Below are 12,476 nucleotides of genomic sequence, written 5' to 3'. Positions count from 1 at the left end.
GAATTCAACCTCAAAGAGAAACTTCAAAAACTTGCAAACTCATATAGACTGAACAGTAGACTATTAATCAATGAATGGGTCAATAATGAGATAAGAAAAGAAATCAAAAAATTTCTGGAAACAAATGAAAATGAACAGACAATAGTCCAAAACGTATGGAACACAGCAAAGGCGGTCCTGAGAGGGAAGTTCATAGCAATACAGGCTTACCTAAAAAAAGATAGAAACATTGCAAATAAAAGACCTAACACTACAACTTCAAGAACTGGAGAAACAACAACAAATAAATCCCAGAGCAAGTAGAAGGATGGAAATAGTCAAGATTAGAGCCGAACTGAATGACATAGAGACAAAAAGAACAATTCAGAGGATCAAGCAATCCAGAAGCTGGTTCTTTGAAAAGAGAAATAAAATTAACAATCCTTTAAACAGACTCATCAAGAGAAAAAGGGAGAGGACCCAAATTAATAATATCAGAAATGAAAGAGGAGAAATAACAACTGATACCACAGAAATACAAAGAATTGTCAGAAAGTACTATGAACAATTATATGCCAAGAAATTTCAAAATCTTGATGAAATGGACAAATTTTTAGAAAAGTATAATCTTCCAACACTGAAGGAGGAAGAAACAGAAAGCTTGAACAGACCGATAAAAGCTGGGGAAATTGAAGCAGTCATCAAAAAACTCCCGGCACACAAAAGCCCAGGGCCAGATGGTATCACAGGAGAATTTTACAAAATATTTAAGGAAGAGCTAACCCCAGTCCTTCTCAGACTATTCCAAAAAATCCAAGAGGAGGGAAGACTCCCAGACTCTTTCTAGGAGGCCAGCATCACCCTCATCGCAAAACCAGATAAAGACCCTACAAAGAAAGAAAACTACAGGCCAATTTCGCTGATGAACATAGATGCTAAAATCCTCAAAAAAATATTGGTAAATCACATCCAGCAATACACTAAAAAGATTATCCACCACGATCAAGTGGGATTCATCCCAGGGATGCAGGGATGGTTCAATATACGCAATCAGTAAACGTGATACATCACATAAATAAAAGAAAAGACAAAAACTGCATGGTCATCTAATAGATGCAGAAAAAGCATTCGATAAGGTACAGCACCCATTTATTATCAAACACTCAGCAAAATGGGAATAAATGGGGTATTCCTCAACATAATAAAGGCCATATATGAACAACCTACAACCAATATCATACTCAACGGGCAAAAACTGAAAGCTTTCCTACTAAGATTAGGAGCACGACAAGGATGTCTGCTCTCACCGCTTCTTTTCAACATCATATTGGAAGTCCTAGCCACAGCGGTCAGACAAGAGAAAGAAATAAATGGCTTCCAAATAGGAAAGGAGGAAGTAAAACTATCATTGTTTGCAGATGACATGATAGTGTACATAGAGAACCCTGTAGACTCTACCAAAAAAACTCCTCAACCTAATAAGTGAATTTGGCAAAACAGCAGGATACAACGTCAACATTCAGAAATCAAAGGCATTTTTGTACACCAGCAATGCAATAGAAGAAAAAGAAATCAGAAAAAAAAAAAACCATTCGATATAGCAAGAAGAAAAATAAAGTACCTAGGCATAAATTTATCCAAAGACGTAAAAGACGTGTACGCAGAAAACTATACAACATTGAAAAAAGAAATTAAGGAAGACACAAATAAATGGAAGCATGTACTGTGCTCATGGATTGGAAGAATTAGTATCATCAAAATGTCCATACTACCTAAAGCAATTTATAGATTCAACGCAATCCCTATTAAGATACCAATGACGTATTTCACAGAAATAGAACAGACATTTCAAAAATTTATATGGAACCATAAATGACCCCAAATAGCCACAGCAATTTTGAGAAAGAAACACAAAGTAGGAGGGATCACAATACCGGACATCAACCTGTACTACAAAGCCACTATACTCAAAACAATCTGGTACTGGCACTAGAACAGACCCATAGACCAATGGAACAAAACAGAATACCCAGAAATAAGGCCAGGTCTCTATGGGCATGTAATATTTGACAAAGGGGGCAGAAGCATAAAATGGAGCAATAATAGTCTCTTCAACAAATGGTGTTGGGAGAGCTGGATGGCTACATGCAAAAAATTGAAATTGGATCATCAGCTGACACCATACACAAAAATAAACTCAAGATGGATAAAAGACTTGAATATACGTCGCAACACCATCAAAGTCCTACAGGAGAACATTGGCAGGAAACTCTCAGATATCCCACGCAGCAATTTTTTCACTGATATGTCTCCTAAAGCAAGGGACCAAAAGGAAAGAATAAACAAGTGGGACCTCATAAAAATAAGAAGCTTCTGCACGGCTAAAGAAAACATCAGCAAATTGAAAAGGGAGACAATCATATGGGAAAATATATTCGCCAAGGATACATCAGATAGAGGTTTGATCTCCAAGATATATAAAGAACTCACTCGACTCCACTCCTAGATGACAAATGATCCAATCAAAAAATGGGCAAAGGACCTGGGCAGATGCTTTTCCAAGGAGGAGATACAGAGGGCCCAGAGGCATTTGAAAGGACCCTCAGTGTCACTAGCCATCAGAGAAATGCAGATCAAAACCACCATGAAGTACCACCTCACACCGGTCAGAATGGCCATCATAAACAGATCCACAAACAACAGGTGCTGGAGAGGCTGTGGAGAAAAGGGAACCCTAGTCCACTGTTGGTGGGAATGCAGACTGGTGCAGCCACTGTGGAAAGCAGTGTGGAATTTCCTCAAAAAGCTGAAAATGGAACTGCCTTTTGATCCAGTGATTCCCCTGCTGGGACTATACCCTAAGAACACCAAAACACCAATACAAAAGAACCTATGCACCCCAATGTTCATAGCAGCACAGTTGACAATAGCCAAGTGTTGGAAGCAACCTAAATGCCCATCAGTAGATGATTGGATCAAAAAGTAATGGTACATATACACAATGGAATACTACGCAGCAGAAAGAAAAGAAGAACTACTAAACTTCACGACAGCATGGATGGAACTGGAGAGCATTATGCTAAGCGAAATAAGGCCGGGGGCGAAAGTCAAATACCATATGATATCACGTATAAGCAGAACCTAACCAAGAATACAAAGATGCAAGTAAAATAAGGTCAGCAACACTGAAAGGAAAAGAAATCAACAGAGACAAGAGGGAAGCCGGGAGGGGGGCAGGGAAAAGGAAGAGAAGGGGAAAGTCAAGGAACATATAGCAAGGATTCATGGACAAAACCAATGGGGAAGAGCTGAGGGAGGGAAGAGGGGTAGGGGCAAGGGAAAGTGGTGGGGGGGAGGTAGAGACAAATGTATTTGAAAAAATAAATTAAAATAAATTTATTGTGAATAAAAAAAGAAAGAAAAATTAATGATAGAAAAATTCCTTAATTTGAGGAAAGAAAAAATCATACAACCTCATGAAGCACAGCAGGTCCCCATCAATATGAACCCAAAGAGGTACACTCCAAGGCACATCATAATTAAAATGGCAAAATTCAAAGACAAATAGAGAATCTTGAAGGCAGTAAGGGAGAAATAAAAAGTAACATAGAAGGGAACTCTAATAAGGCTATCCACAGATTTCTCCACAGAAACACTACAAGCCAGAAGGGAATGGCAAGAAATATTCCAAGTAATGAAAAGCAAAGCCCTGCAACCAAGACTACTCTATCCAACAAGGCTCTCATTTAAAATGGAAGGAAAAATAAGCATTTTCCCAGATGAAAGAAGGCTAAAAGTACCCATGTCCACTAAACCAGCATTACTAGACGTGCTAAAGGGACTGCTTTATAAAGATGAAGAGAGAGAGAGAGAGTGAGAGAGAAGAGAACATGGGTACAAAGGGGAAAAATTGACAATGAATAATTACCTATCAATAATATCCTTAAATGTAAATAGATAAAATGTTCCAATCAAAAGACACAGAGTATCTGAACGGATAAGAAAACACGACCTGCATATACACTGCCTACAAATGACCCACATAAGAGCAACAGACTGACACCGATTGAAAGTGAAAGATTGGAAAAAATATTGCAAGCCAATGGACAGGGAAAAAAGGCAGAGTAGCAATATTTATATCAGACAAAATAGACTTCAAAACAAAGGCCATAAAAGACACACAGAATGACACTTCATAATACTCAAGAGAAGAATCCTTCAAGAAGACATAAACATTGTAAGCATATATGCACCCAACATAGGAACACCCAAATGTATAAGGAAATCTTGGAGCACTTCAAGAAAGACATAGACAGCAACACACTTATAGTAGGGGATTCTAACACTCTACTGTCATCAATGGATTGGTCTTCCAAACAAAATATCAACAAGGAGGAAAATCAAGATGGTGGAGGAGTGAGTGGAAGTCAGTGACATCCTCCCAGGACCAATCTGGAATTACAACTAAATTGTGGAGAAATCACCTGGAACAAAAACTGAACAATAGCGAGAGAGGAGCCTTATAACCTCAGAGAGAGAAGAATCAGCTTTAGCGCAATCTAACTGGTAAGGAGTACATTAGAGACTCAAGAAGGTGGGAGGGGTGCCCATGGGAAGCAGCACCAGAAGGATATGGAAAGGGCCAGCTGGGTCCCCCTGAGAAGAGTGGGATCTAAACCAAAAGTGCGTATCTCCAGCCTACAACACCAGAGCCCAAAAAGTACACAGAAAACATCCAGATATGAAGAGTGGCAGAGTTGCTCTCTGCCAGAGACAGGTCGCTGGAGACACAAAGAGCCATTTAAAGGGCCAATGCATAAATTTTTATTTCCAGCCACTTACCATGGTCTCTGGCAAATGCAGGGGCAGGGTGGGCTAGAAACACCTGAGGAGAGACTGGGGAAGGAGAATTGGGGAGAGAACAGAGAGAGTATGTGGGGGATCTCGATGTTGACTCATCCCTCATGCAGCAGCAGCCATCTTGCTCAGGCAGAGACCACTCTGCCTGAATGGCAGCAGTGTCACAGGACCCAATAGCCCCAGCTACCATTGGGATTCCACTCCACCCTGTGCTGTCTAAGCCACCAGCTGAGTGCAAAGTGGCAGCCACAGATAGCAGATCCCTTGCTAAAGGGGGTGCAGAGTGGTCTGGAGAAACTTGAGGAGAGACTGGGGATAGAGGTTTTGGGGAGAGAATGGAGAAAGTAGCCAGCAGGATCCCAGTGCTAACTCCTCCCTAATATGGCAACAGCCAACTTGCTCAGGCAGAGACCACTCCCTTGAGTGGCAGCAACGTGACAGGACCCAATAATCCTGCCCAGAGTAGGGACTTCACCCCTGCCCTGAGCTGTCTAAGCCGGCCTGCTGAGTGCAGAGTGACTAGATTAATAGTTGAAGGAGAAGGCCACAGACAGTAGATACCTGGAAGTCTCGAACAGACTGCCTAAGGTCAGACAGTGTCAACATCCAACATCATCAGAGGCACATCCTGATAGAAAAAAACAGCAGTCTACTACCATAGAGGGTCACATCACGAAGTCAGGAAATCAAGGCAGATCAATTTAAGTAGCAGAAGCGAAAAAGAAAAGTCTCACAAATAATGGGAAGACAAAAAAATACCCCCCACTCAAAGGGAAAGGAAGAATCCCCAGAAAGAGAACTAAAGGAAATAGAGGCAAATAAACTATCAGATATTGAGTTCCAAATAACAGTTCTAAGGAAGCTAAGTGAGCTCATAGAGAATTTCAAAAATCGAAAAGGAAACTACAAGGAACTTACTGCAAACTATATCAGCATGAAAAAGGACATAGAAACTATCAATAAGAGACAAGAGGAAATGAAGAGTACAATTTCTGAACTGAACAACACAGTAGAAGGAATCAAAAGCAGGCTAGATGAAGCCAAGGAATGAATCATTGAGCTGGAAGATAAGGTAGAAAAAAAGAGCTCCCACAAAAAGCAAGAAAATGAAAAAAGACTCAAAAAGAATGAAAAGGCATTTAGGGAAATGCAGGACAACCTGAATCATAATAATATCCATATAATAGGGAGACCAAAAGGAGAAGAGGATGAGGAAGGGAAAGAGAACCTGTTTGAAAAAGTAATGATGGAAAATTTCCCTCACTGGAGGAAAGGAAAAGTCACCCAAGACCAGGAAACACAGAGCGTCCCATTCAAGAGGAACCCTATGAGGCCCACTCCAAGACACATCATTATTAAAATGATAAATATCAAAGACAAAGATAGAATTCTAAAGGCAGCAAGGGAGACACAGGTAGTGACATATAGGGAGCCCTGATGCAGCTAGTAGCTGACTTCTCAATGGAAATACTGCAAGCCATAAGTGAGTGGCAAGAAATATTCCGAGTAATGAAAAGTAAAGGCATGCAATCAAGACTGCTCTACCCAACAATGCTCTCAATTAAAATGGAAGGCAAAATAAGGAGTTTCCCAGACAAAAGAAGTCTAAAAGAACACATCTCCACCAAAAAAAAATTGCAAAATATGTTAAAGCGACTGCTCTAAGATGAAGAAAAAGAGTCTATGAATACCCAGTTCTGTTCACAGTTGCCAATACTTGATATTACCAATATTTTTAATACGTATTAATCTGATTGTGACAGTGATGTTTTATATTAATTGTTCCTTTATTATTTGTTGAAACTAAACCTGCTTTTGTATATTTATTGCCTATTTCTGTTACTCCAAAAAAGCTTTATGACATTTTGGTATTCTTTATCCATTTATTGATTAAAGTTTTGTAGAATTTTTTCCCTAAAAAACAAACAAAAAAACTATTAACCCTTTTTTAGATGTGTGGCAAATATTTTCCCATTCTATTAGTTGTCCTTAAACTTTTTTATATGTATATTATTATATAGTCTTAAATGTTTAATATAGTCATATTATCAATATTTTACTTTATACCTCCTGGGTTGGAATATTTTACTTTAGGGTAAGAAAAATATTATTTTGTATTTTCTCTTAAAACTCCTTAGATTCTACATATTGATTTTTAACTCACCTGAATATTTCTTGTGTAATGTGTGAAATAGGGCTATATATTTGTTTTATTTCAAGTAATAGTGGCACGTGCACTTTATTTGTTGAATAAACCTTATTTTCCCCATTGATTTGAAATATCAATTTAATCATATATTACCTTGTTAGACAGATATATACATTTCCTTCTAGAATGCTTATTATATTTCATTGATCTACTTGATTATTTCTGTGCTGGTGTCATGTTTTAATAGATGAAACTTTATAATGGTTTGAAATTTTTTAATACTTTATAATTGACTTTGAAATTTAAAAAAATAATGAAAAGCAATCTACATTTAGAAGAAAAAAAGAAAGGAAGGAAGAAAGAAAGATAGAACTCCTACCCTTTGTGACAACATGGATGGAACTGGAGAAAATTATGCTAAGTGAAATAAGCCAGTTGGTGAAAGACAAATACCATATGATGTCACCTATAAGAGGAATGTGTTCAGAAAAATAAACTAATGGACAAAATAAACCACAGGCATGGAAACATGGAGCAGACTGAAAGTGATCAGAGGGGAGGGGGAAAGAGGACAATGGTGGAAAGAAGAGAAAGGGACTAGATAAAGAACATGTATGAATGACCCATGTAAATGGACAACAGAGTGGGAATTGACTGTGGGAGTTGGGGATGGAGGTGGGATGGGTGGAGGAAGGCAACGGGGGAAAAATTGAGACAACTGTAATAGAATGACTTAAAAATTTAAAAAAAATATGTTGACAAGGATATTGTGTCAGTGAACCATAAAAGTCCTAGAGGAGAACATATGCAGGAAACTATATATTCCACTTAGCAACATTTTCACCTATATATCCCCTAGAGCAAAGGACATAAAGAAAAGAACAAATGGGACTACGTCAAATTAAAAAGCTTCTGCACAGCTAAGAAATCATCAGCAAAATGAAAAGGGAACCAACCTTATGGGAAAATATATTCACCAATTATACCTCAGAGAAGGCTTTGATCTCCAAAATATATAAAGAACTCACACAACTCACACCAGGAAGACAAACAATCCAATTTAAAAATGGGAAAATGTTCTCCACTCGCTGTCCAAGATGCTGAAGGGAAATAAGGCCAAGGGGCAGAAGGTGGTCCGGCCCCCACCTTCATGAAGAAGCAGGAGGCTAAGGAAGTGGTGAATCCCCTGTTTGGGAAGAGGTCCGAGAACTTTGGCATCAGACAGGACATCTAGCCCAAGAGGGACCTCACCCGCTTTGTCAAGTGGCCATGCTACATCCAGCTGCAACAGCAATGGGCTATTCTCTATAAGCACCTGAAAGTGCCCCCTGCCATTAACCAGTTCACCCAGGCCTTGGACCACCAGACAGCTACACAGCTGCTCAAGCTGGCCCACAAGTACTGACCAGAGACAAAGCAAGAGAAGAAGCAGAGATGGTTGGCCTGGGCCAAGAAAAAAGCTGCCAGAAAAGGAGATGTCCCCACCAAGGGGCCCCTTGTCCTTCGAGCAGAAGTTTACACCATCACCATCCTGGTGGAGAATGAGAAGGCCCAGCTGGTGGTGATGGCACATGACATGGACCCCATTGATCTGGTGTTCTTCCTGCTCACCCTGTGCCAGAAGATGGGGGTTTCCTACTGCATCATCAAGGGGAAGTCCATGCTGGGGCATATTGTCCACAGGAACACCTGCACCACTGTTACCTTCACATCGGTTAACTAGGAGGGCAAAGGAACTTTGGCCATGCTGGTGGAAACCATCCGGACCAATCACAATGACAGACATGATGAGATCCCCCGCCACTAGGGAGGCAACATCCTGGGCCCCAGGTCGGTAGCTCACATCACCAAGCTGGAAAAGGCCAAGGCCAAGGAACTGGCCATCAAGCTGGGCTGCACATGCGCTGTGGGGATCTCTGTACATAACAGTAATAAAAACACTCTTTCGAAAAAAAAAAAAATGGGCAAAAGATCTGAAGAGACACTTCTCCAAGGAGGACATTCAGAGGGCCCAGAGACATATGAAAGGATTTTCATATCACTTGCCATCAGAGAAATGCAAATTAAAACCACCATGAGATACCACTTCACACCAGTCAGAATGACCATCATAAACAAATCAACAACAAATGCTGGCGACGTTGTCTAGAAACGGGAACCCTAGTACACTGTTGGTGGGAATGCAGACTGGTGCAGTCACTGTGGACAATGGTATGAAATTTCCTCAGAAAACTAAAGATGAAACTCCCTTTTGACCTGGAAATTGCACTGCTGGGACTATACCCTCAGAATCCCAAAATGCCTTTTCAGAAGAACCTATGCACTCCAATGTTCTTAGCAGTTATTTACAATAGCCAAGTGCTGGAAACAGCCTAAGTGCCCATCAGTAAACGAGTGGATCAAGAAACTGTTGTACATATACACATTGGAATGCTACATAGCAGAAAGAAAGAACTCCTACCCTTCGTGACAGCATGGATGTAGAACTGGAGAGTATTATACTTAGTGAAATAAGCCAGGTGGTGAAAGACAAATAACATATGATCTCACCTATAAATGGAACCTAATCAACAACACCAACAAGTTAAGTAGAACTAGAAACATGGCAATAAAGAACAAACTGACAGCAGAAAGGAGGGGGGAGAGGGGTAGTGGGGGAAAGAAGGGACAGGGTCAAGTCAAGGAACATGTATAAAGAACTCATGGACAAAGACACGGCGGGAAGAGGATTGAATGTGGGAGGTGGCAGGTGGGTAGGGCAGGGGAAAGTTATCGGGGTGGGGGGAATGGGGACAACTGTAATTGAAAAACAATAAAAAGAAAGAATTATTTTCCATCCTTTCACCTTTGTCTTTGCAGCTTAGATGTATGTCTTGAAGGCAGCATATGTTTGGGTGTTTTGTTTTTTTTTTTAATTTTTTGTTCAAATACATTTGTCTCTACCTTCCCACCAGCACTTTTTCCCCTGTCCCCCTTCCCCCTCTCCCTCCCTCAATCTTTCCCCACTTTGGCTTTGTCCATGGGTCCCTTATACATGATCGTTGACTGGACCCTTCCCTTCCCTTTCCCCACCCACCCCTCCCTCCTTCCCTCTTGATTCTGTTTGTTTCTTTTTTCTTTCAATGTTGCTCGTTATATTTTCCTTACTTGTTTGTTTTTGGTTAGGTTCCGCTTATCCAATCCACTACTCTATGCCTCTTTATTGGTGAATTCAGTCCATTCATATTCCATTCATAATTATTGATGTATGAGGGTTTCCTATACTCATTTTATTCTTTACTTTCTGGTAGCTGTGTGCCTACATTGGTTCTTTTCCTTTCTGTTTCAGTCTATTGATTTTGTTTGGTGGTAGTACATGCTTCTTTCCTCTATTTCCTCCTTTGATAAGTTACAAGTCTCAGTTTAGGGGTTTTTGTGTGTGGTTACCATTAGGTTTATGACAAAGAAAGGTGCATATATAAATTAGGTTTTTTTTGTTTCCTTTTTAGTGCATTTGATCTCCATCTTTCTTTTCCAGTTCAAATCTTTGCCCCCTCCCCCTTTATGATTTTGCTGTCATAAATTATCCCTTTTTATATTGTAAATTTTCTTGGTGATCTTACTCATAGTGTTATGACCTTTCACTCTTTGTTTCAGGTAGAGTAACTCCCTTGAATATTTCCTGCAAAGGAGGTCTTCTGGTGATAAATTCGCTGTATGTCTGAAGAAGTCTTTATTTCTCCTTCATATTTAAAGGATAATTTTGCTAGATATATTGTTCTATTCTATTCTATTCTATTATTGGATGGTACTTTCTCTCTTTCAGTATTTTGAATATCTGGTTCTATTCTCTTCTGACTTGTAGAGTTTCTGCTGAGGCATCCAATGATAACTTCATGGACTTTCCTTTGTAGATCAGTATCTTTTTTTCCCCGCCTGGCTGCTTTGAGAATTTTTTCTTTGTCATTGATTTTTGACAATTTTTTAAAATATATATTTTACTGATTATGTTATTACAGTTGTTCCATTCTTTTCTCCCTTTTATTCCCCTCCACCATGCACTGCCCCTCCCCCGAGCACCTCCCCCCCACCCTTTGTTCATGTCCATGGGTCATACATATAAGTTCTTCGGCTTCTCCATTTCCTATACTATTCTTAACCTTCCCCTGCCTATTTTGTACCTACTATTTATGCTGCTTATTCCCTGTACATTTCCCCCATTCTTCTCCCTCCTCCTCCCCTCTGATCTCCATTTCTATGGTTCTGTTCCTGTTCTACTTGTTTGATTAGTTTGGTTGATTTTTTTTTAGGTTCAGTTATTGATAGTTGTGAGTTTGTTGTCATTTTACTGTCCATAGTTTTGATCTTCTTCTTTTTCTTAGATAAGTCCCTTTGACATTTCATACAATAAGGGCTTGGTGATAATAAACTCCTTTAACTTGACCTTATCTGGGAAGCACTTTATCTGCCCTTCCATTCTAAGTGATAGTTTTGCTGGATAGAGTCATCTTGGATGTAGGTCCTTGTCCTCATGACTTTGAATACTTTTTGCCAGTTCCTTCTTGCCTGCAAGGTTTATTTTCAGAAGTCAGCTCATAGTCTTATGGGAACTCCATTGTAGATAACTCTCTTCTTTTCTCTTGCTGCTTTTAAGATTCTCTCCTTATGTTTAATCTTGGGTAATGCAATTATGATGTGCCCTGGTGTGCACTTCCTGGGTCCAACTTCTTTGGGACTCTCTGAGCTTCCTGGATCTCCTGGAAGTCTATATCCTTGACCAGATTGGGGAACTTCTCCTTCATTATATTTTCAAATAAGTTTCCAAATTCTTGCTCTTCCTCTTCTCCTGGTTGCACCCATATAATTCAGATGTTGGAACATTTAATGGTGTCCCAGAGGTTCCTAAACTTCTCATTTTCTTGAATTTTTGTTTCTTCATTCTGTTCTGGTTGAGAGTTTATCTCTTCCTTATGCTTCAAATCGTTGATTTGAGTCCTGGTTTCCTTCCCTTTACTGTTGGTTTCCTGTATATTTTTCTATATTTCACTTTGCGTAGCCTTCACTTTTTCCTCCATTTTGCAACCATACTCAACCAATTCAGTGAGCATCCAGATTACCAGTGTTTTGAATTGTCCATCTGATAGGTTGGCTATCTGTTCATCGCTTAGTTCTATTCTTGGAGCTTTGATGTGTTTTTTTCATTTGGGCCATATTTCTTTGTCTCAGAGTGCCTGTTATGTTGGGAGGGGTAGAGCTTTAAGTATTCACTAGGGTGGGGCAACCCAGGTCACTGCGTTGTGACTCTGTGTGTGGAGGGGGGTATGAGAGGGAATAATACCACTTGCCTGGCTCTCATCCAGCTTTCAGTCACATCCCCCACTACCCACAAGCAAACTGGGCCTTTCTTGTGCTGATTCCTGAGTGGGTGGGTTTGTGTACATTCTATGACCCTGTGGGTCTCCAATGGACTCTCCTGTGAAGCTGGGAGTTTCTCCTGCCACTGCAACCT

The 12,476-nt window shown here is 40.0% G+C and overlaps 1 pseudogene; it reads left to right on the top strand.

Moving 5' to 3' along the window:
- Positions 1-8,085: 8,085 nt before the first annotated feature.
- Positions 8,086-10,633, top strand: LOC129061191 (60S ribosomal protein L7a-like; annotated as a pseudogene).
- Positions 10,634-12,476: the final 1,843 nt, after the last annotated feature.

The sequence above is a fragment of the Pteronotus mesoamericanus genome, unplaced genomic scaffold (assembly GCF_021234165.1).
Source record: "Pteronotus mesoamericanus isolate MK-2021 breed Mesoamerican mustached bat unplaced genomic scaffold, CSHL_Meso_final scaffold_550, whole genome shotgun sequence".
NCBI lineage: Eukaryota > Metazoa > Chordata > Mammalia > Chiroptera > Mormoopidae > Pteronotus > Pteronotus mesoamericanus.
Note: the sequence above shows the minus strand (reverse complement) of the source record. Positions and strands in the feature narration are given on the sequence as shown.